Below are 22864 nucleotides of genomic sequence, written 5' to 3'. Positions count from 1 at the left end.
CAGACCAGGGATCGAACCCACGTCCCTTGCATTGGCAGGCAGATTCTTAACCACTGCTCTACCAGGGAAGTCTCAACATTATTTTATTCATTTTTATGGCTGAGTAATACTCATTGTATATATGGGCCACGTCTTCTTCATCCATTCTTCTGTCAATGGACATTTAGGTTGTTTCCATGTCTTGGCTATTGTAAAGAGTGCTGCAATGAACATTGGGGTTCATATATCCTTTCAGACCATGTTTTTCTCCAGATATATGTCCGGGAGTGGGATTGCTGGATCATATGTTAGTTTAGTTTTTTTAAGGAAACTCCATACTGTTCTCCATAGTGATTGTACCAATATATATTCCCACCAACAGTGTAGGAGGGTTCCCTTTTCTCCAGATCCTCTCCAGCATTTATGGTGTAGACTTTTTGATGATGGCCATTCTGATCAGTGTGAGGTGATGCTTCATTTTAGTTTTGATTTGCATTTCTCTAATAATTAGTGATGCTGAGCATTTTTTAAGTGCTTTTTGGCCATCTGTATGTCTTCTTTGGAGAAATATCTATTTAGATATTCTGCCCATTTTTTTGATTGGCTTGTCTGGTTTTTTTTGATATTGAGCTGCCTGGGCTGTTTGTACATTTTGGAGATTAATCCCTTGTCGATTGCTTCATTTGCAAATATTTTCTCCCATCCTCTGGGTCGTCTTTTTGTTTTGTTTATTGTTTCCTTTGCTGTGCAAAAGCTTTTAAATTTAATTACGTCCCATTTGTTTATATTTTTTTTATTTTCATTACTCTAGGAGGTGGATCCAAAAAGGTCTTGCTGCAATTTATGTCAAAGAGTGTTCTGCCTATGTTTTCCTCTAAGAGTTTTTTAGGGTCCAGCCTCACATTTATGTCTTTCATCCATTTCAAGTTTATTTTCGTGTATAGTGTTAGAGAGTGTTCTAATTTTATTTTATGTTTTTTACATGTAGCTGTCTAGTTTTCCCAGCACCACTTACTGAAGAGACTGTTTTTTCTCCATTGTATATTCTTGCTTTCTTTGTCATAAATTAGGTGACCATAGGTGCATGAGTTTACTTCTGGGTTTTCTATTCTGTTCCATTGATCTATATTTATTTTTTTGTGCCAGGACCATACTGTCTTGATTACTGTTGCTTTATAGTGTAATCTGAAGTCAAGGAGTCTGATTCCTCCAGATCCATTTTCCTTTCTTAGGATTGCTTTGGCTATATGGTGTCTTTTGTGTTTCCACATAAATTTTATAATTTTTTCTAGCTCTGTGAAAAATGTCATTGGTAATTTGATAAGGATTGCATTGAATCTGTAGATTGCCTTGGGTAATATAGTCATTTTGACAATATTGATTCTTCTAAGAATATAGTATATCCTTCCAACTCTTTGTGTTATCACTGATTTATTTCATCAGCATCACATAGTTTTCAGAGTAGAGGTCTTTTGTCTCCTCAGGTAGGTTTATTCCTAGGTATTTTATTCTTTCTTTTGCAATGGTAAATGGGATTGTTTCCTTGATTTCTCTTTCTGATCTTTAATAATTAATGTATAGGAATGCAAGAGATTTCTGTGTATTAATTTTGTATCCTGTAAATTTACCAAATTCATTAATGTGCTCTAGTAGTTTTCTGGTAGCATCTTCAGGATTTTCTATGTATAGTATCATGTCATCTGCAAACAGTGACAGTTTTACTTCTTCTTTTCCAATTTGGATTCCTTTGATTTCTTTTTCTTCTCTGATTGCCATGGCTAGAACTTCCAAAACTATGTTGAATAAATGTGGTGACAATGGACATACTTGTCTTGTTCCTGATCTCAGAAGGAATGCTTTCAGCTTTTCACCATTGAGAATGACATTAACTGTGGCCTTGTCATATATGGCCTTTATTATTTTGAAGTAAATAACCCAATATTTAATTGAGTTACTTTTTATTTTTGCTGTTGTTATGCTATAAGAAAGAAGTTCTTTATAATATAAATGTTTTGCAAATATGTGTCCCATCTGTAGATTACCATTTCAGTTTCTTGATGGGGTTCTTTGAAACACAATTTTTTTAAAAATTATGAACATGTCAAATTTATTTATTTTCTTTTGTTTCTTGCACTTTTGCTGTGACCTAATCTAAAGTCATAAAGATTCATACCTACTTTTCTTCCATGAGTTTTATAGGTTTAACTTTTACATTTAGGTCTTTGATTCACTTTGAGTTAATTTTTGTATATGGGGGGAGGTAAAGATCCAATCTCATTATTTTGCTTGTGGAGAAAACCGTGGAACTCTGGCAAAAACCACTTGACTATAAACATATGAGTTTATTTCTGGACTCTCAATTCTACTTCACTGATATATATATATATATATATGTATATATATATATATATATATATCTGTCATTGTGCCAGTACCACACTGTCTTTAGTACTATAATCCCATAGTAAGTTTTGAAATTGAGAACTGTGTCCTACAGCTTTGTTCTTCTTTTTCAAGATTGTATAGCTATTCCATGTAAACATTGTTGCAGGTGAATGCCATACATTTTGGCATGTTGTCTTTTCATTTTCATTCATCTCAAAGTATTTTCTAATTCCCTTTTAAATTTATTTTTTAACCCATTGATAATTTAGAAATGTGTTTAATGTTTATATATTTGTGAATTTCCCAAATGCCTTTTAAATTTATTAACTCTTATTTTATGGCCTAGTATATGATTTAATCTCTCCTGGAGAATATTTCATTTACATTTGAGAAATATGTGCATTCTTGAGTTGTGGGGTAGAGTGTTGTATAGATGTCTGTTAGGTTTAGTTTGGCTTGTAGCTTGTTCAACTCTTCTATTTCTTTATGGTCTTGCATCCAATTGTTATATAAATTATTGTAACTGAGATATTGATGTCTCTGAGTCATGGAATCTAGACATCAATATTTCTTTCTAGTTCCTATGCATTACAATTAACAGCCACATTTGAGAAAAAAAAGTGTTTTCTGAACAGTGCTATTATAGAGCAATGGTTTGTGAACTCATGCTATTAGTTAAAGACATAAGTACTGAAATTGAGAGTAGAATTTTTATGCTTTCATAGCAATTTAAGATGATAATTTTATATCTGTTGACAATAATATAACAAGAGTTTTTATTCTTTCATTTTGTTTTTATTTTTCTATTTTTTTAATTATATTTTACAAAAGTAATGGTTTGTGATAAATTGAAAAAAAATCCTTTCTTGTCCATAAACAATTTGAAAAGGATTGAGTATTAGTATTTTCACCAACAGTAGTATATCTTAGACCTTTATTTAATTTTTTAGAAAAGGTAACTTTCGCTTTCCACTACCCATTCCAGTCCAGGAAAAAGCTCAAATCTCTGTCACTATAAGTATGTGGACAGGTAGTTGGATGGATTCCTAGGTAGGATAGATTTACTTAAGAAAATTTCAGTTGTGTGTGTGTGTGTTCAGTCCTACATCTCAGTTCTAACCTTCACAAGCAATGACAATGACTACATAAAAAGAATGTGTTCCTAGATTCAGATGGGCCCAAGAGGTGAAGAAATAGAGAAAATGTTTCTAAATCTTAGAGGGAGATAAAGTGGCAAAAGTTGCTTGTTTGTGTTTGTATGTATCTCATTAGGTCATGAGTTTTATAAAGTTTTTGAACATGTTATAAGGCTTAGGGAAGAAGTTAATGAAGATGGAACAAATGAATATTATAGCTGGGACATAGTGGAAGTTAGAATTGGGGTAGATGGCTCAATCTTGAGCATCAAAAAGAAAAAAAAATCCACTGTGAATACTGTGATGGTGCTAAGCATAGTTATGTGTATATGTTTGCATGTGTATGTGTGCATACTTTCTCATATTGTTCGCTCATGTAGCATATGAGACTTATTGCTCTTGTATACATTATTCTAATGATGATATTGGAGAAATATAGTTTGTTCAAAGGCATTATCTTTTAAACCCCATAAGCAAAATACTAATAACATAAAAAACTACACACCAGGTGGGTAAAATGTTCATTCACATGAAACCCATCAATTACTTCAGGACATTTGTACTTGACATAAGTTGTCATTCATGAAATGCTACTTTTGTTTATTGAAATAATTTGTTGTGTGCAGGAATGAACATTTTAATTCAATAATTGTTTAATGTCTCATAAGATTTATTCCTAAAACATCATCTGAAATTTTAAACATTTTGACATATAAGGAGAAAAAAGGCAACAAATATCCCATTTCTACTTAAAAGTGTAGATATACTTTGTATTTTTATATTTCCTCCTTTTATTAGACAATTTATAATCTGCATTTCAATGTTTATTACCATTCCCTAAGTAATGTATAAATAAAATATATTATTAAAATAATTCTCAAAAAATATTTAAGGAGCAAATTATATATAATTTTCCAAATTCTCTCATTAGTAAAAAACATATTTTCTTACTTCCAAAAGTACACCATGTATAGATTTATACAACATCAAAAAATCTCCTCTGAAATTATTTTATTTAGTGCATCTACATTATTATAATTTGTCACTTTATACATTCCCCAGAAGAAAAGAAAAGAAAACAAAACAAAAATATATGTGTTTCTATGGTAATTAACTGGGATGCTAATCACAAATGTGGCATCTTAAATATAGCATAGAGATGGCAAGGACCAATTTGTTATCTACCACCATCCCGGAAACAATTTATATCTCTTATAAAATCTAAGTATGAGGAGGACACTTTTACAATCTTAGTGTCATTAAAACTGTATCATTTAAGTGTCTTCCCATTTTCTTTCAAATTTGCTATCATCTATCAATATAACAACATAATATAACACAGAAAAATAATCATTAGGAAAAACAGTAAAACAAATGAAACAAATAGGAAAGGTAGAGGGATGCTCACCTATTGGTGACTGTCCTTATAGAATAAAACTTGAATAGATTTTTTGCCAGAATTTTTCAGCATCTCATCAGTTTTTACTAATTTGGATATAAACATTGTTTCCTCTAGTAAATCCCTAAATCTGTGCAATTAATATGATATATTAAGACCCAAAATTTCCAGTTCAATGCGTTTGGTATCTGGTTATCAAAGACATAAAATTGTGTAATTCAAATATATCATCCCAGAGGAAATGTGACCTTTCTCTTGTATGTCAACAAAAATAATAGATGATAAATAGAGCAGAAGAATAAATATATATATATGATGTAAGCGAATGAGTACTCTAAAGAACTCTTACCCAGAAAATTCATTTATGAAAATGAAAAGATCAAATAAATGTTGTCAGGAAACATGCATGATAAGAGTACTAATGAAGAGGAGCTGTATCAGAAGTCTCCAACATTTTGAGTCATCTATACTATATTTGTAAGTTTGGTTAATATTACACTTCTGCAATACTTACGAACTTTACCAATTTCAGGATGTAGATAACAAAAAATGTAAATTTTCATCTCATCCTTTTTTATTGAAACATAGTTGATTTACAATGTTGCATTAGTTTCAGGTGTATAAAAAAGTGAATCAGTTATACATATATATATTCTTTCTCAGATTCTTTTCTATTATAGGTTATTACAAGATATTGAAATATTTCTTTAGGATGTACAGTAGTTCTTTGTTGTTTATCTATTTTATATATAATAGTGTGTATTTGTTAATTCCAAACTCCTAATTTATCCCTCCCTCTCCCCCCTTTCCCTTTGTATAAGTTTGTTTTCCATGTTGGTCAATCTATTTCTGTTCTGTAAATAAGTTAATTTGAAACATTTTTTTTAGATTCCTCATAAAAGTGATATCATATGATATTTGTTTTTATCTCTTTTTTTTTAAAAATTGATAACACATAACATAAAAGTGACAATTTCAGAGTGAACATTCAGTATCATTTTACACATTCACTATGTTGTGTAACTTACAATTTACAGTGTTGTGGAGGGTTCCTCATAAATTCATTTAATCAGTCCTTCTTAGTTTTCTGGATGTTATTTGTCATGAAAACACATTAGATTGGGCCAAATGGCTTTTCTGCATTAACTGAGATGGTCATGTTTTTTTTTTTTTCCCCTTTGTACTTTCAGTGTTGATTTTTAAGAGTGTATTTCTTAATTTTCACATATTTATTAATTTTTCAAATTTCTTTCAGTTATTGATGTCTATCCTCTAGCTTTTAAAATCTATTGAGTATTATTTTGTGTCCAAACATATGGTCTGTCCTGAAGAATGTTTCCTGGGTACTTGAGAAGAATGTGTGTTCTGTTGTAATTGGGTGGTGTATGTTATGCATATCTGTTACATCTAGTTGGTTTATAGTTGCATTAGTTTGCTGGGTGGTTTAACCAACTCAAATTTATTGATTCATAGCTTTGGAAGTTATAATTCCAAGATCAAGGTGTCAGTGGGATTTTTCCCTTCTGCGGGCTGTGAGAAAGGATCAGTTCAATCAATGCCTCTCTCTTAGCTTCTGGTTGATTGCTAGAAATGTTTGGTGATTCTTGGCTTGGAGAAACATCACTCTAACCTTTGTCTTCGTGTTGGCATGGTGTTTCCCTGCATATTTGTTTGTATCCAAATTCCTTTTTATTTCAGCACCAGTCATATTGGAACAGGGGCTCACCCTACTCCAGTATAAACTCATCTTAGCCTAACTAGTTACATTTGCAATGACCGTTATTTCCAAGTAAATTCATATTCTGAGGTACTGGAAATTTGGACTTCTATGTAGAATTTTGGAAGGGACACAATTCAACCTATAACAATAAGATTTTTCCAGCCTTCAGTTTTCTTATTACCAAGTGTTGGGGGAGCTCATCAGCTAGTTGGGTGCTTCTGCAGTTGAGGTATCCTTCAGGGTCCTGGGCAGGGTTCTCGGTGGAATCCCTGAACCATTAGTAAGATCTGTAGCTAATTATTGAGTTCCATGCTCCAGTTGTGATGACCTCCATTTTCCCTAATCTTATCTCTCCCCAGACTATTCATTTGTGCTGATCCACTCAGTGTTCTGCTTGGGATGAGAAGTTGACCTCTTGGGCCATATCCCAAAAGGCTGGGGAAACTGAGATCTCACTTTTCTCTCACTTTATCCTATGGAGAGATCACAGACTGTGAGGTATCTCTTGGCAGTGAATTGTGCTCCTTTGGAGGAAGGGTGACCCATGTAAGGAAAAACTATTCTTACCTTCTTCAATGAATCTATTCTCATATTTTTCTCCACTGAGGAATTGGAACCTCTCAGCTAGACTCCCAGGCTCCTATAAAGGTATTCTCATCCATAAGTGTTTGTTATAATTGGTTTTCTAAGGAAGTTTGAGGGCTACAACCTCCTTTTTCACCATCTAACTGATGTAATTCTTAAAATTCTTTCAGCAATGTTTGTTAGTTTTCTTTACACAAGCCTTAATATCCTTCATTAAATTTAGTCTTCCTCTTGTTAATCTTTGGACGCTATTGTGAATGTAATTGTCTACTTATACCCTTTTCAATTTTATTTACTGTGGGTACATTCAAATTTGTATGTTGATCTTGTACTTTGCAACTTTAATTATTTTATTAGCTCTAGTATCTTTCTTGTGGATTCTTTAGGACATTCTGTATGTTGAATCGTTTCATTTGTAAGTAGATATAGTTTTACTTATTTCTTTCCTGTTTAGATAAATTTTACTTTCTTTTCTTGCCGAATTGTTCTGGCTGAACTTTCAGTACAAGATTGAACAGCAGAGGTGGAAGTGGGTAGTTTACTCTTGTTCCGGATTTAGGGAAAAAACTTTTATTCTTTCAAAATTGAGCATAATGTTACCTGTGTGTTTTTCATTCATGCCTTCTATCATGTTTAAGAAGTTCTCTTCCATTCCCAGTCTTCTGTGTTTTCGTCATGAAATGATGTTGGATTTTATCAAATGCTTTTTCTGCCTTAATTTAGATGATCATGTGTATTTTCCCTTCATTCTATCTATGTGGTGTATTATATGGATTATGTTCTTGTGTTGAATTACCCTTGCATTCCTGGGATAAATTGCACTTGGTTATGATGCATAACCCTTTTCATATGCTGTTTAATTTATTTTGACATATTTTGTTGAGTATATTTACATCTATATTCATAAAGGATTCTAGTCTGTAATTTTCTTTTCTTGTGATTTATGTGTCTTGATATTAGGGTAATGCTGATCTCAAAGAATGAGTTAGGAAGTGTTTCTTCCTTTTCATTTTTTAATGAGTCTGAGAAGAATTGCTGTTCCTTTATCTTTAAGTTTTTGGTAGCATTTTCCAGTGAAGACATCTGTTCCTGGACTTTCCTTTGGTTTGAAGTATTTGATTACCTATTTAACTTGTTTAGTTGTTATCAGGTGCTGAGATTTTCTATTTCTTCTTGAACCTACTGTATTTCTAGAAATGTATCCAATTTTAGTAATTTAATAATTACATAATTTTCTTCTAATTCTCTTTATTTCTGTAAGTTTGATAGTAAAATCCCCACTTTCATTTGTTTTCAGTTATTTTCATCTTTCTTTTTTCTTTGTCAGATTAGCTAAAGGTTTGTCAATTCTGTTGATCTTTTTAAAGAACCCATTTTTGGAATAATTGATTCTCTCAACATTTTTCTTCTATTGTCTCTGTACTTTGTCTATAATCTTTATAATTTTTTTTCCTTCTCCTGGCTTTCAATTTAGTTGGCTTTTCTTTTTCTAGTTCCTCAAGATGTAAAATTAGATTATTGATTTGATGTTTTTCTTTTTTTAATGTAAGCATTGACAGCTCTAAATTTCCCATGGAATATTTCCTTCACTGTATCTCTTAAGTTTTGGTATGTTGTGTTTTCATTTGTCTCTATGTATTTTCTAATTTCTTGTGTCATTTCTTCTTTGACTCATTCATTGTTGAACAGTGTGCTGTTTAATTTCCACATATTTGTTTATTTTCTAGGTTTTCTTCTGTTGATTACTAGATTCATTCCTTTGTGATCTTAGAAAACACTTTGTACGGTTTTAATATTTTTACATTTATTGAGACATATTGTGGCTTAATGTATGTTCTATCCTCGAAAATAGTCCATGTACATTTATAAAGAATGTGTATTCTGCTGTTGTTGGCCAGAGGAATTTATATATGTTTGTTAGGTATAGTTCATCTATAATATTGTTTAAATCCTTAATTTCTTTATAGATCTTCTGTCTAGATGTTCTATCCATTATTGAAAGTGATGTATTGATGTTTCCAACTATTGTTGTAGAACTGTCTATTTTTCCTTTCAATTCTTTCAATGGGTGGATTCCTGGTCCTAGGATACTTCTACATCAACTGGGAATAAGTCAGAAAACTTGACCCTATGAAGGCATTAGAAATCAGCTGTACATTTAGGTTTAAACTGGAACCCACTTGTTTGCTATGATTTTGGTGAATATACATCAGAAAAAACAGCACCTCATATTTATGTTAATTCTCAACTTGCAAAGCATTTTGGCATGCATTAATTATTTTATCTTTTTTGGTATCCATGTGAACTAGTAGAGACAGTATAGTTATCATTTTATAAGCAGAGGACTAATCCTCTGAAGTAGTAAATATAATGCACATGATTACACTCATTCTATATGAAGACTCAGATCTGAACTTGCTCTTCCAAATTCTGCTTTTTTTTATTTTTACATATTCTACTCTAGCAGGATATATCACAGTCTGTGAAAGTAAGGTTGTAACCAAAATTTTTCAGTATGTAATGTGAGACAAAGCAGGTTAAGTTATCGTATTGTTTGTCACATTGAATCTTTGTTCAATGTGTCAAATCATTTTATATTTAAAATATTTTTAAAGAAAACACTTTAATATATAATGCCATTTAAAGTTATCTACATATGTACATTAAAAGAAAGTTAGACATTTTATATAGTATTTCTTTCTTATGTAAGAATTCTTATATAGGAATTGTTTCTGTCCTGCAGAAAGCAAGTTTAAAGAAAGCATTTTAACAGAAATAATCTTTATTTATTTCTGAATAAGGAATATAAGAATTAGAACTTCTTGATATCAAACATCAGTCCATTTTAAGAAAGCTATCACAATCTGCATATTTCAAAGAGTTAAATGAAAATGATAAACTGAATAAGAAAACTTCCTTTCTATAATTTTCAAAAGTAAACTTACAATTAAATGTTAGAGAATTTGAGATGAGTAATCCCTTTGGAGTAACTTTCCTGTGTATCTCAAAATGACTTTCTTTACGATATTTTTTATTACTTTATTTTTTTAATTTTTATTGAGGCATAATTGACATATAACATTATATTAGTTTCAGTTGTGCCATGTAATGAGTTGATATTTGTATACATTGCAAAATGATCACTTCAATAAGTCTAGTTAACAGCTATCACCATACATAGTTATGAAACTGTTTTATCTTATGATAAGAACCTTTAAGGTTTACTTTCCAGAATATTTTTAAAAAAGAAAGAGATTAATTGAGACTACTAATCTGGACAGAAGAATTATGAGTGGAAATATAAACGGTCATTTTTACATATGAGAATTTGCTCTTGTATATTTTTCTTCTGCTTAAATTTGTATTTCTTGGCTAACACAGGAAATCTCAGCTACAAATGAAAGTAAAAGTGGTATGAAATGATACAATTTATATTTGGTTCTTTAATCAACTGAAGAAATGTACATTTTATATAAACACATCATATCGAAACAGTTTTCTGTACAAGTGAATCTGTGTAAAATGTTAGTTTCAAATCATTTCTACTATAATATCAAAAGTATTTTGATAAGCAGAGTTTAATGTAACTATAAATCAGAGGTAAATCTCAAGGAAACATTAAAAAAAAAAACAACTTGTGAAATAAATTACCACAGGTCTTGAAAATTGTAATAATGCAGTATCTTGAGATCACTTGGTAATGTTTAATATTAGATATTCTGTTATTTTTGTCCATGAATTAAACTATTTTAGCTTCACTGTGCTATTTAAATGTAAATATTGATAATAGAGGTCATGACTTTATCTTATGGCCTTTTAATCTCATTTTCTGGTCAAAGAACTAAACTCATAAATATATAATAAAGAAATAGAATTCCAATATGCAAATGTTACATAAATGACTCTTATGTAGACTGCTTTTCCATACCTTATGATATGTATTATCTATGATGTATTTTTGTATTAATTTAATTTATGCTTAACTAAACACCATGATATAATATTGAAGAAAATTATTTTAGGTATATTCATAATATTCAAAATTTGTATGTTTAGAAAGATCCTTACACATTTGCAAAAACATTCTAAGGGTAAAGGAACTTATCATTTATTAATCTACCACTACTACCCAGGTACTTGCCTAAAACTGCATACTTTCTATTTGATTTTCTTGAACAATCACATGAAGTAAATATTGCAATTTCCATTTTATGTAATCAAAAGCACAGTCTCTGAGATAAGAAATAACTTCCTAAAGAAGTAAAAATACAAACACATATTTGACTCATTTCCCATTTTGTTCCTCCCAACTACTCAATAAAATATAAACCTTTGTGTATATTTAAAACATATGTTTACTCAGGTTCTCTGAGAAGTTAAGCAATTAACCATTTGTTGATCATTTGTTGATTTGTTAAAAATATTTTAAAATAGTATTTTAATATTGTATATAAATATCATGTCTTTGAGACTCAAATTACCCACTAATTTAAAATGAACCTTCCACAAATATGACCCAATTAGCAAATTATTACTTCAGTCTAATTTTATATTTCCTTAATTAAAATAGTAACTTCTAGAAAATTTTTGTTTCTTTGAATTCTTGGAAACTAAAATACTTTGGTTCAGCAAGGCAGTTTGCCTCAATTTTTATTACAATTTTATTTTTTAGATTGGGATCTTTTAAATTTGTGTCATGTCAAAGATCATATGCCATCTATCAGCATGATATGTGAAATTACAGAGCTGGCATTAAAGTTATGTGATGTTGACAGTTTTTTCTGTTTAAATGTGCAGCATTTTATTTTCAGAAAGAATTTATTTTTCAATTTCATTTAGTGTTCTCTTTTGGAAGGCAATTTATCATGTTTGATCTACATTGTTCATTATTTAGGATTTTTTCTGGTATCGTTTTGACACCTAATGCAAGAATCTTACAAAACTGAAAACATTTTTACTGTATCTCATATTTTAATTTAATTTCATGTTGTGATACTTCATCTTTCATGGAGGAATTTTCGCTAGTGGCTTTAAATATAGCAGAGTTGAAAGTGAAAATATTTTAAAATTGGTTTATCTTTTATTATTATACCAGTATCATCTTTTTGAGTTTTGAAATCATATACATCAAAAGTCTAATTAAATGTGTTTTTAATATATCACAGCCAGGGCGTATGCATTTTAATTAAAAAAAAAAAAAAAGTTGTGTTGTTAATGTTGAGAGAAGTTTGGTTTGACAGAAAATGCATTCTCATCATTAGGGAACGAATTTTCTATTTACATATGAAGAGAAAGGTACAGAATCAATACAGGTACATTGTTGCTAAACATAATCTTAGTTTTTGAAATCTGGTACAAAGTAGGAGAATTGGGAGTTACTCTGTACAAGAAATCTATTACTTCTGCCTTTGTACTTTAGATTTCTGGGACTTTTCATCACTGAATTTGAAGTACGCTCTTTTTAGTCTAGAAGTAACAAATTTGTAACATATCCTCTGTATTATTTTTTTGCCTGTTAAAAATCAAGGCATAAATTGCATGCAGTGAACTGCACAGATCTTAAGTTTTATGTTTTATAGTTTTGGCAAATGTGTATACTCTTGTAATCCACAGCCTTATAAAAATACAGACTATTCATCACCCTATATTCAGTTCTCTCTCAAACCCTAATTAACCATAACAACATAGACTCGATTAGATTTTTAAATAATAGAAATGCAATTAGAACTGTTAGAAGATATGATTAACAAAATTATATAACACTAACTCTGTACAATATTATTTTTCTTCTTTTATGCTTTGCCTGTGGCTTAAGGAATGATGTAACACCTGGGAATGCAAATAACACTCTGTAAATCTTGTTTTAGTTTTTTAATATGTCCTGATTAATGGGAGGTAGATATCCACATTTTTTTCTCCTTTGAATATATGTGTGTATATTTATGCAGATAAAATATACCACTCAAATTTTAGAATAACTTTCTATGATATAGTCTAAATTATTTTTAAAACTGGTGTTGAAAAATACTATTGATTTTTCATGTTGATTTTACAATTGACCATCTTTTGGAATATCCTTATTAGATCTGATAAGTGGACTCTTTTGTTTTTTGTTTCTTTTGCTTTTCTTGCTAGATTATACTCTTTTAAGCAAATGATATTTAAAACACTTGTAAAAGTATAAATTTTACATTTTAAAAATAGAACATTTGACCAAACATGCTAAGTTAAAAAAATTAGTCTCAATTCCAATCATGGTTACTGAGTTATCTTCTTCCCTCTCTGAAAAACCATTTATTCTTCATGAATTTTAATGGGTTCTATGAGGTTTAAGATGATGATATTTTTAATTCAATTTTAGTACATCTGAGAAACAATATAGTGTATTACCATTTGGTCTTTAACATTCATCACATATTAATATGGTCAATTCCTGTATCCTCAAGATTCTCCATAGATCTAACATTGTACCTTGCTTCAATAGGCAATACAAATAGTTATAAATAAAATATTTTAAACATAGCTATAGAACTAAAACCTTTTTCTGTGTCGGAAAACTGCCTTATCAAATAAAAGTACAATACTCAAGAGTAATTGTACATTCCCTTCATCTTTAGGAAACTTAGAGCTAGTGATCTTTAAATAGATACAAAATAATTATGAATAGACTTCCATCAGACATTCGTTGTTTAAACAAGATTCAACTCTATTCAACTCTAATGATCATTTATTTTATATCTTAATGGCGATTAAGTTTACAATGAATTGCATCATTTTTTCTTTGGCAAAATAAATTAATATGTATTAACTTTTTCTTTTATTCCTTTCTAGAAAACTGCATTCCTTAGTTGGCAAGCAAAAACATAAGTTTCTTAATTTTCATGACTCCCTATGGTTGAAAACAAGATGATAGGTCCAAAATGGAGTTGCTTATGCTAAGCCCCACATCACCAAATTGAGACTTAACCTTACTGCAGTTTCAGGTCTCCCAGAAATTGCACCTTAAAACAATCAGTCACCAGATCAGCACAAGTTGTGTTATCTGCCTGATAGAATCCAGCCATCCCCGGAAGGAAACTACCCTTCCCTTAGTAAAACAATTGTTTTTTGCCTAGTGTAACTTCTTTGTTCCTTCCTTTTTCTATAAAAGTCTCTGATTTTGTACAGTTTCTAGGAGTGTCTTTCTATCTGCTAGATCGAATGCTGCCCAATTCATGAATCACTGAACAAAACCAATAAGATATTTAAAATATACTCAGTTGAATTTTGTTTTTTTGACACTACTCTCCTTACTCTGTCTTACACTTTAAATACCAGTACTTGAGCAAGAGAAACTAAAGACAAAACCACAAATCAAGCTAAGATGCAGTAAGGCAGTGTTTTTCTGAGAAGGTCAAAAACTCAAGTATGCTCTCACTCACAGAACAAAAGAGCTATTTGATGTGAGGAGTACAGGAGTACTCCTCTCTTTGGGGCATTGCCTGCTGATATTTTGATTTAGCATCAGTCAATTTTTTTTTATGATTTAAAGACTAAGAATGGAGTAATGCACTAGAATTATTCACTTTTCTTCACTCATTCATATCTCAAGCTTTCAATATCTGCTGTACACCTGTCATATTCTAATGTCTGAGCTTATCTCTGTTATCTGTCTTTGTAAACCTTGCAATGTGGAAAGTGTAAGAATATTGTCAGCACAATGCAGTATGTGCTACATTACAGGTATACACAGGAATGCACAGTGGGGAAGCACATGGAAAACTCAGTCAGACTGTACCAGCCAATCCTTAGAAAGAGACATACTAGTTATATATTAAGAAATGACTAAGAGTTCATCAGAGGAAGAAAAGGGAAAGGGACGATATCTTTGCTTCTGTGTCTCTTAAAAATGTAAAGAAACTCCTATTTCTTATATTTCTGATAACAGAAAATTAATCTAATTAAATAAAAAGCATGGCAATAAAGGATAAATTATCTCTCTTAACCAAGTTTTTTCCTTAATATTCATGTCATATTCTTTTTGAAATAAAAGATATCACACACTCTCACTTCGTTGTTTATTTTTTGACAATGCCCTAGATAATAAATTGCTTAACAATATATTATACATTCTATAATACATGGTATTATATATAACATATGCTGTATCATACATAATATGATATAATATACATTATTATATATTTATTGATACAATTAAATGCAGGCTCTTTCCCAGGTGTAGTATTTGAGGCCAATATTTAAGGTTTGATCCAACCTCATCTTCTTGTAGTTTCTTTTCCTTTTCTCTTTGTTAAATTTCTAGATGTTCTATGGTTTCAATTGTTGGTCTCATGGAGCTATCAGCCTCCTCTTAGTTGATTATCAAAAACAATTGTTTTCAACAATACTCATATTCTTGAATTTCACCAAACTCTGTTCTTAAAAAGTTTGTTACTGAGGAGAGAGCTCTAGAAGTATTTACTCTTATGGTTGGCTTCTCCCTATGGAAAAGATGTCTTTACTAGTGTCCAGACCTAGGGGCAGGGACTTCTTCTCTTGGAATAATACCCTTACTTTGCAACTGGGTTCCTGGATAGGGTGATAGTATCTGGGCTTCTTGGCTTGCTCCATCCACCATGGAACCTCTATTCTATAAGCAAGCTGAAGCAAGGGTAATCAGGATCCAGTATTTTTGGTCTGCTGTCCTTGAGAAAGAGCTTCCGCCCTACAGATGCAGGCTGGTTGGAGGAATGGAGCCCCACATCTTTCTGTCTCTCTTCCTGGAATAGAGTTCAGTGCTGAATGAAGATGGAGCCCTGTGTTCTTGTGCTCTGTTTCTACAACAGAAATTCGGGAGTGGGGAATAAGTGGGTCTTGAATCAAATGGCATAGATTTACACTGTTTTAACCAAGACGTAGTAGATTTTCTGGAATAAATACTTCTCCATGTACTTATCCATTTACTTTATCCATTCCCTTATGCATATGACCCTTAAGATAATTTCCTGAGACTTTAAGTGTTGTCTTTTAAAATAATTTTTTTTTAAAAAATAAATTCTGGTTGTCTTGCTGGGAACAGGATCTATGGAGCTGCCTATACTACCATTCTAGAAATATCATATAAATGTTATAAAGGTGATCACTGTGTGCTTCATGACACATGTGCAAAAAATTGAAGAACTTGAGAAAATTGACCCCCCAAAATATATTGAGAAGTAACAGTCCAAGTTAAGGGAATAGAAAGCACAAAATCCCTAAATTAGTACCATTTCTAATAAGTTTACAGAAAAGAAAGGACTCTTGCATAGATGAAGAGGAGTGACCAATACATAGATATTTAGTTTTCTTTGATGATGGTAAAGTGAATGCAATTATTTAAATATCTTCAACCACCAGCTCTGTACCAAGATTTTCCACATCTATTTCTGCTTAGATATACCTTACTAACATTACTTCCATTACTTCAAACTCAATATGTCTAAAAGTAATATCATCTTTTTAAAATTAACTATATGTTTTGAGGACAGAGTAAACACAAGTAAAAGTCAGTCTTCTTTCTGTCATATGTCCTATTCTATTGTAATTTGTCTAAATTCCTCAACTCACTGTACACTTTTAAGCTTTTATAATGATCATCATCTATTATTTCTCTTTCAGGTTAAATGACAAGGGACAAATTCATCAGATTAATTTAATTGCTCAGAAAGTCAATGTCAGTGTTTATATGTATAAGATGGTTAGAGATTAAGGTTACTCTTATCAGAACTGGACTTTGGCCTTTTGTAAAAAGTTTGGACTTTTTTTGTTAAAAAAAAAAAGATATTTTTATAAGTTAGCTGGTATCAGCAGTCTCCATAGTGGCCCAAGGATGGGACTATTTAGTTTATGACAACTTTATTTTGTGATCTGTGGGCTTCTCTCCTCTTAAATCATATATAGGCTCTAAGAATATAGTAGACTGTGGAAAAGGTTTATTTTGGTGCTATAAATAGAGGCACTTCTTCATTCTTCAATGAGACATAACATAATTGCTTTAATGGAGCCAAAGAAATAAATTCTGAGATAATAATAGCATTTAATATAACCTTATAGTTTTACAAATGAGATGAAACTAAATTGTAGCATTTGATATCATCAACAGTTTAAAACCCTTATTTCTCTACAGTCTCTGAAATGAAAGGTCATTGGGGCATAAAATCTGTACTACCATGATGTAGAAACCATAATTACATTAACATATATTTGAAATGTTTAAATTAAACCTATTAAAAGGACTAGCTTGGGAATTTTCCCATCTCTGTCTTATTGAATTTTAACTTTACAAATAACACTAATGGGTAGTTTTAACTTATTCACTTTCAAAACTACATAAATAAGATACCAAAATCTATGTGTGCCTCCCTAGGTTGTGTTCAGATCAATATACACTTTTGGCCCAGGGCACATCATTTTCCCCGTACTATCATAGTGCTATTACTTCTTTTTAAATGAATCTCTTTCCCTCTGTAGTCCCTTCTTTCTTTGCTGCTTAGTTAGTTCACTGCCTCTGATCAATTTTCCCTGAGCCTCATTCCAAAGTGCCCTTTCCCACTCCCAGCAATCGGACTTGCTAATGCTGCTCATCACTGTTTTATAACGCTTAACAGTCACCACTAACTCCTTCAAGACAATTAGGCTTCCCATGTGGCCTCATGACCAAAATTCTCATCGATGGAACGTTTACATAAGTATATCAACACATTTTAAATAGAAATTTACCATTGACAGTGGACTCCCAATGGAATGAGCCTAACAACACACAATGCTGGCCCAGAATAAAGTGACTCACATGCTATCACAACAAATAAGATACAAATGTGTAAATGTATTACCCTTTTATTTAATTTTGTTTTATTTTATTTTCTCTCCTAATATTCAAAGGTCAACTATAATAACACGTTTCATACAGTGACTTTAAGTAGTATTTCAAAAACATTTGACTTTAGGCAGTTTAATAAGAAAATATTATATTCAAACATATTTTAACTAATTTTATTTTATTTTATTTATTTATTTTTTTGGTATATATTTTTTTGGCCGCACAGTGCGGCATGTGGGATCTTAGTTCCCTGACCAGGGATCGAATGCCCCCTGTATTGGAAGCATGGAGTCTTAACCACTGGACCACCAGAGAAGTCCCTAATTAATTTTAAAAAGTCATAATTTTGAACATTGATAGCACAATTTTCTTCTAATATTCAATTTATTTTAATTTTATAATAGCACAAGAAAATTGCTCCTATTCTGCTATATGCTTACGTGAGCCCCATGTAGTTAACATGTGATAGGGCATAAAGACCTATCTAAATATTTTGCCTGATCAGCTTGAAATAAATAGTTACACACAATATTTTTAAAGAATAAAGACAATATTATATGAAAACAATGTAAATTAATTGAAATTGGTCTACTATTTATTCAAAATTGAATAAAATGTAAGAGTCAATTAAAGATACATTTCTTTCTTTCTGTACATCAATATCTACCTATCTATCTATTCTATTTTCTCATATTCCTGGCTTGAAGATTAAAATTATACTTATAGTGTTAGTGACTATTACTGACTTACTCTATACTTAGGTTTGCCTTTATGCTATGAGACTCTGAAATCCTATTATCTTAATAGATACTAAATGCATTCTTTGAGTAAAATGATTTACTAAAAGAAACGCAGATCTGAATCTAAGAATGGATATATTACTGATGCTGATTTTTTGCACCATTAACCATATCTTCTTTATACTTAACTGCTATCATCTTTTTAATAATGGATATATTCAGTAGAAAAACTACTGCTCAACATGAGTTAGTGCAAAGTTTCTGCTAGTCACAGGTCTTGAATATAGTTTCAAAGAGAGTTAATCTGATTAAGTTAAAATTGTCTTAGATATAACTTATTTTCTATACCAATAATTCATGTTTAATTTTTAAATTTTCTCAACCATTTCATTTTAATGAACTTGAAATAACAATTGACTTACTAGATATGCAAATTTTATTTTCTTATAAAATGTTGCACGTCTAATTTTTCTTTATGACAGAGTACACAGTAAAATGTATACTCTGAGACTGGTATCTTACAGTGAGAGAATAAAATAGAAAAAGCAATGTAGACTCTTTTTATCTTTTCTACCTAGTATTTCTATTATTATATATTTTTCTATTATCATGTATAACATCTAAGCATTTTCTCTGTCATTTTCTAAAAACAGTGCAAGACCCCCAAAGGTTATGCAGCTAACAAGAGAGAGTCAGGATACATAAAACAACTAGAGCAGATAGAATAGAAAGGACAAATTCACACTTATAACTGGATACATCCAAATTTTGTCTTTATGGGTAATAGAACAAGATGAGAGAAAATCAAAATGATACAGATGATCTGAACAACACTATCAACTGACTTGAACTTCATCCAACAGTGGCACCGGCAGAATATGGATTATTCTCATGGGCATGTATGACATTGACAAAGATAAACCATAAAAAAATACTTCATCACATATAAAATAATATAATCGTATAAAAATCTACTCTGACAAGACATCAATGATCAAAGATATCTTTAAGTCTCCCAAAAATTCCTAAATTCGCCATGAATCAAAGACATAATAAGCAAAGTATAAAATATTTAAAATGAATAAAAAATAAAACAAAACTCTTTGTTAATTGCAGTTACATTTGTTCTTAAATGGAAATTCATAGAAGGAAATGCTTGTGTGAGACAAGAAAAAAGTTGTTAAGTCAATGATCTAAGCTTAAACCTTAGAAAATAGAAAACAATTTAAGCATATAGAAAGGAATAGTAAATATAAATGCAAAAATCCATGAAATTGAAATAATAAAAATATTAGATAAAGCCATAAAGTGAAATATATTTTCCTTGAGATTAATAAAATTGATAGCCAGACTGGTAATAAACAAGAGGAAAACCACAAATTATTAATATCAAGGATCAAAAGGTGACATTTATAAAAATATTATAGATATTAATATAATTTTAAGGGACTGTTATTAGAATAATAAGGGAATATTATGAACAACTTTATGATAATCAATTTGATAAAATAAATGGATTAATTTCTTGAGGGCTTCAAATTAAAATGCTCACTCAAAAATAAATATATATTCTTCAAGCTCTATATCCATTAAAATATTGAATACACAATCAAATACTTTCCTACAATTTAAACTCTAGCCCCAGGTAATATTACTGTTGAATTCTGCAAAATATTGAAAGAAGAAATAAATATATTCTATACAATCTCTCCCAATAGAAGGGGAGACAACCATACCAATTCATTTTCTGAGGCCAGAATTATCTTTCAGGCAAAGGTGTACCAGAAGAGAAAACTATAGAATAGTATTTGTGAACATAGATTCAAAAGTCCTTAAAATAGCAGCAAATTTTATTCAATAATTAACAAAGGATAATTCATCATGACCAATCATGGTATATTTCTTTTTAATTTTTTTTTGTATTTTTTAATACAGCAGGTTCATATTAGTTACCTATTTTATACACATGAGTGTATATATGTCAATCCCAATCTCCCAATTCATCCCACCACCACCCCCCACCTGCTTTCCCCCCATCGTGTCCATATGTTTGTTCTCTACATCTGTGTCACTATTTCTGCCTTGCAAACCGGTTCATCTGTACTATTTAATAATGGCTTATTTCAATAAATAAAGTTAATACAACATTTGAACACCAAACCATATAATTCATTTTATCAATAGTCCAAAAATAGAGAATTTGTACAATCTTTTAATAGATAAAGAAAAATAATTTGTCAAAATATTGAGTGTATTCATGAAAAAGCTCTCAACACAGGATAAGTAAGAAACTTCTTAACTCCAGTAAAGAACATCTAAAGAAAGTCTATGGCTAACATAATATTTAATAGGAAAAAAAAATAGACTGATACAGCTTCTCACCTAAAACCAGGAAGATGTGTATGCTCTCACCACTTACATTCAACATTATAATGGAAGTCATAGGTAATATAGTAACACAAGAAAATGTAATAAAAGTCAAACAGATTATAAAGGAAGAAGTAAAACTCTTTTTATTTTCAGACAACATGATAATCTGATGATCTATGTAAAAAAAATACCTAAGGTTTTATATTTTAGGTATAAAATATCTTATACCTAATAAGTGAATATAGTAAGATGTCAGGATAAAGGTCAATATACAAAATCAATTGCATTTCTACACAATGAAAATAAACGTTGGACATTAGTTTTATAAATCCATTTACAATAACATCAAATAAAATTTAATTTTAGGGATATATTTAACATAGAAAATTAATAAATTTAGTATAAAACTATAAAACATTTATGAGTGTAATTAAATCAGAACAAAATAAATGAAGAGCTAAAACAGGCACAGGGATTTGAACTAATATTGGAAAATTACAATTTTTCTCAAATCAATTTAAACTCTATTAATACTCCTAATTTTCTTTTAGAATTGGCAAGCTAATACTAAAAATTTACATGGAAAAACCAAAGACTTGGAATAATAAAAAAGAGGAAAAGAATTAAAAGTTGGAGAACTCATCTAAATTTAAGACATGCTATAAGGTCACCATAATTAAGTCAGTGTAGAATTGAATTATGGAGAGATATACAGATCAACCCAATAGCATAAAGGGAATGAGAAAAAAAGCCCAATATAATCATACATTGTCAACTGATTCTTGACAAATTTACCAAGCTAATACAATAGAGAAAAAGTGGTCTTATCAGCAAATACTGCAGGAAAAATTGGACATCCATATGAAAATAACTGATCCTTCACCTTTACTGCACACCATTTAAAAAACTTACTCAAAGTGGATCATGGTCCAAAACTGAGGGCAAAAACCATAGCTTTCTATAAGAAACATAGGAGAATATCTTTGTGATCCTGGTTTAGACAAATATTTCTTTGGCACAAACACCATAAACCATAAAAATGGTGTATAGTACTTCATCATGATTAAAGTCTCTTGCTCATTGAAAGATTCTACGAAAATTGGAAAGACATCTTACAGATTGTTTTTTGTTTTCTGTTTTCCTGTAATTGATTTCTAATCTCATAGCATTGTGGTCAAAAAAGATGCTTGATATGATTTCAATTTTCTTAAATTTACTGAGGCTTGATTTGTGACCCAAAATGTGATTTATCCTTTATCTATTTTGTCTGATATGAGTATTGCTACTCCAGCTTTCTTTTGATTTCCAATTGCATGGAATATCTTTTTCCATCACTTCACTTTCAGTCTGTATGTGTCCCTAGGTCTGAAGTGGGTCTCTTGTACACAGTATTTACGTGGGTCTTGTTTTTGTATCCATTCATCCAGTCTACGTCTTTTGGTTGGAACATTTAACCCATTTACGTTTAAGGTAATTATCAATATGTATGTTCCTATTACCATTTTCTTAATTGTTTTGGGCTTGTTTTTTTAGGTCTTTTCCTTCTCTCGTGTTTCCTGCCTAGAGAAGTTCCTTTAGCATTTATTGTAAAGCTCTTTTGGTGGTACTGAATTCTCTTAGCTTTTGCTTGTCTGCAAAGCTTTTGATTTCTCCATCAAATCTGAATGAGAGCCTTGCTGGGCAGACTATTCTTGATTGTAGGTTTTTCCC

General features: G+C 30.6%; 1 long non-coding RNA gene across 1 annotated transcript in view; it reads right to left on the bottom strand.

The window, feature by feature from the left end:
* LOC309615765 overlaps positions 1–22864 on the bottom strand; it is a 268971-nt gene that overhangs the window by 750 nt on the left and 245357 nt on the right. The gene's annotated exons all lie outside the window — the stretch shown is intronic.

Source organism: Balaenoptera borealis (genome assembly GCF_965194805.1).
Source record: "Balaenoptera borealis genome assembly, chromosome: 18".
In the NCBI taxonomy this organism is placed as follows: Eukaryota; Metazoa; Chordata; class Mammalia; order Artiodactyla; family Balaenopteridae; genus Balaenoptera; species Balaenoptera borealis.
This window is presented reverse-complemented; position numbering and strand designations above follow the sequence as displayed.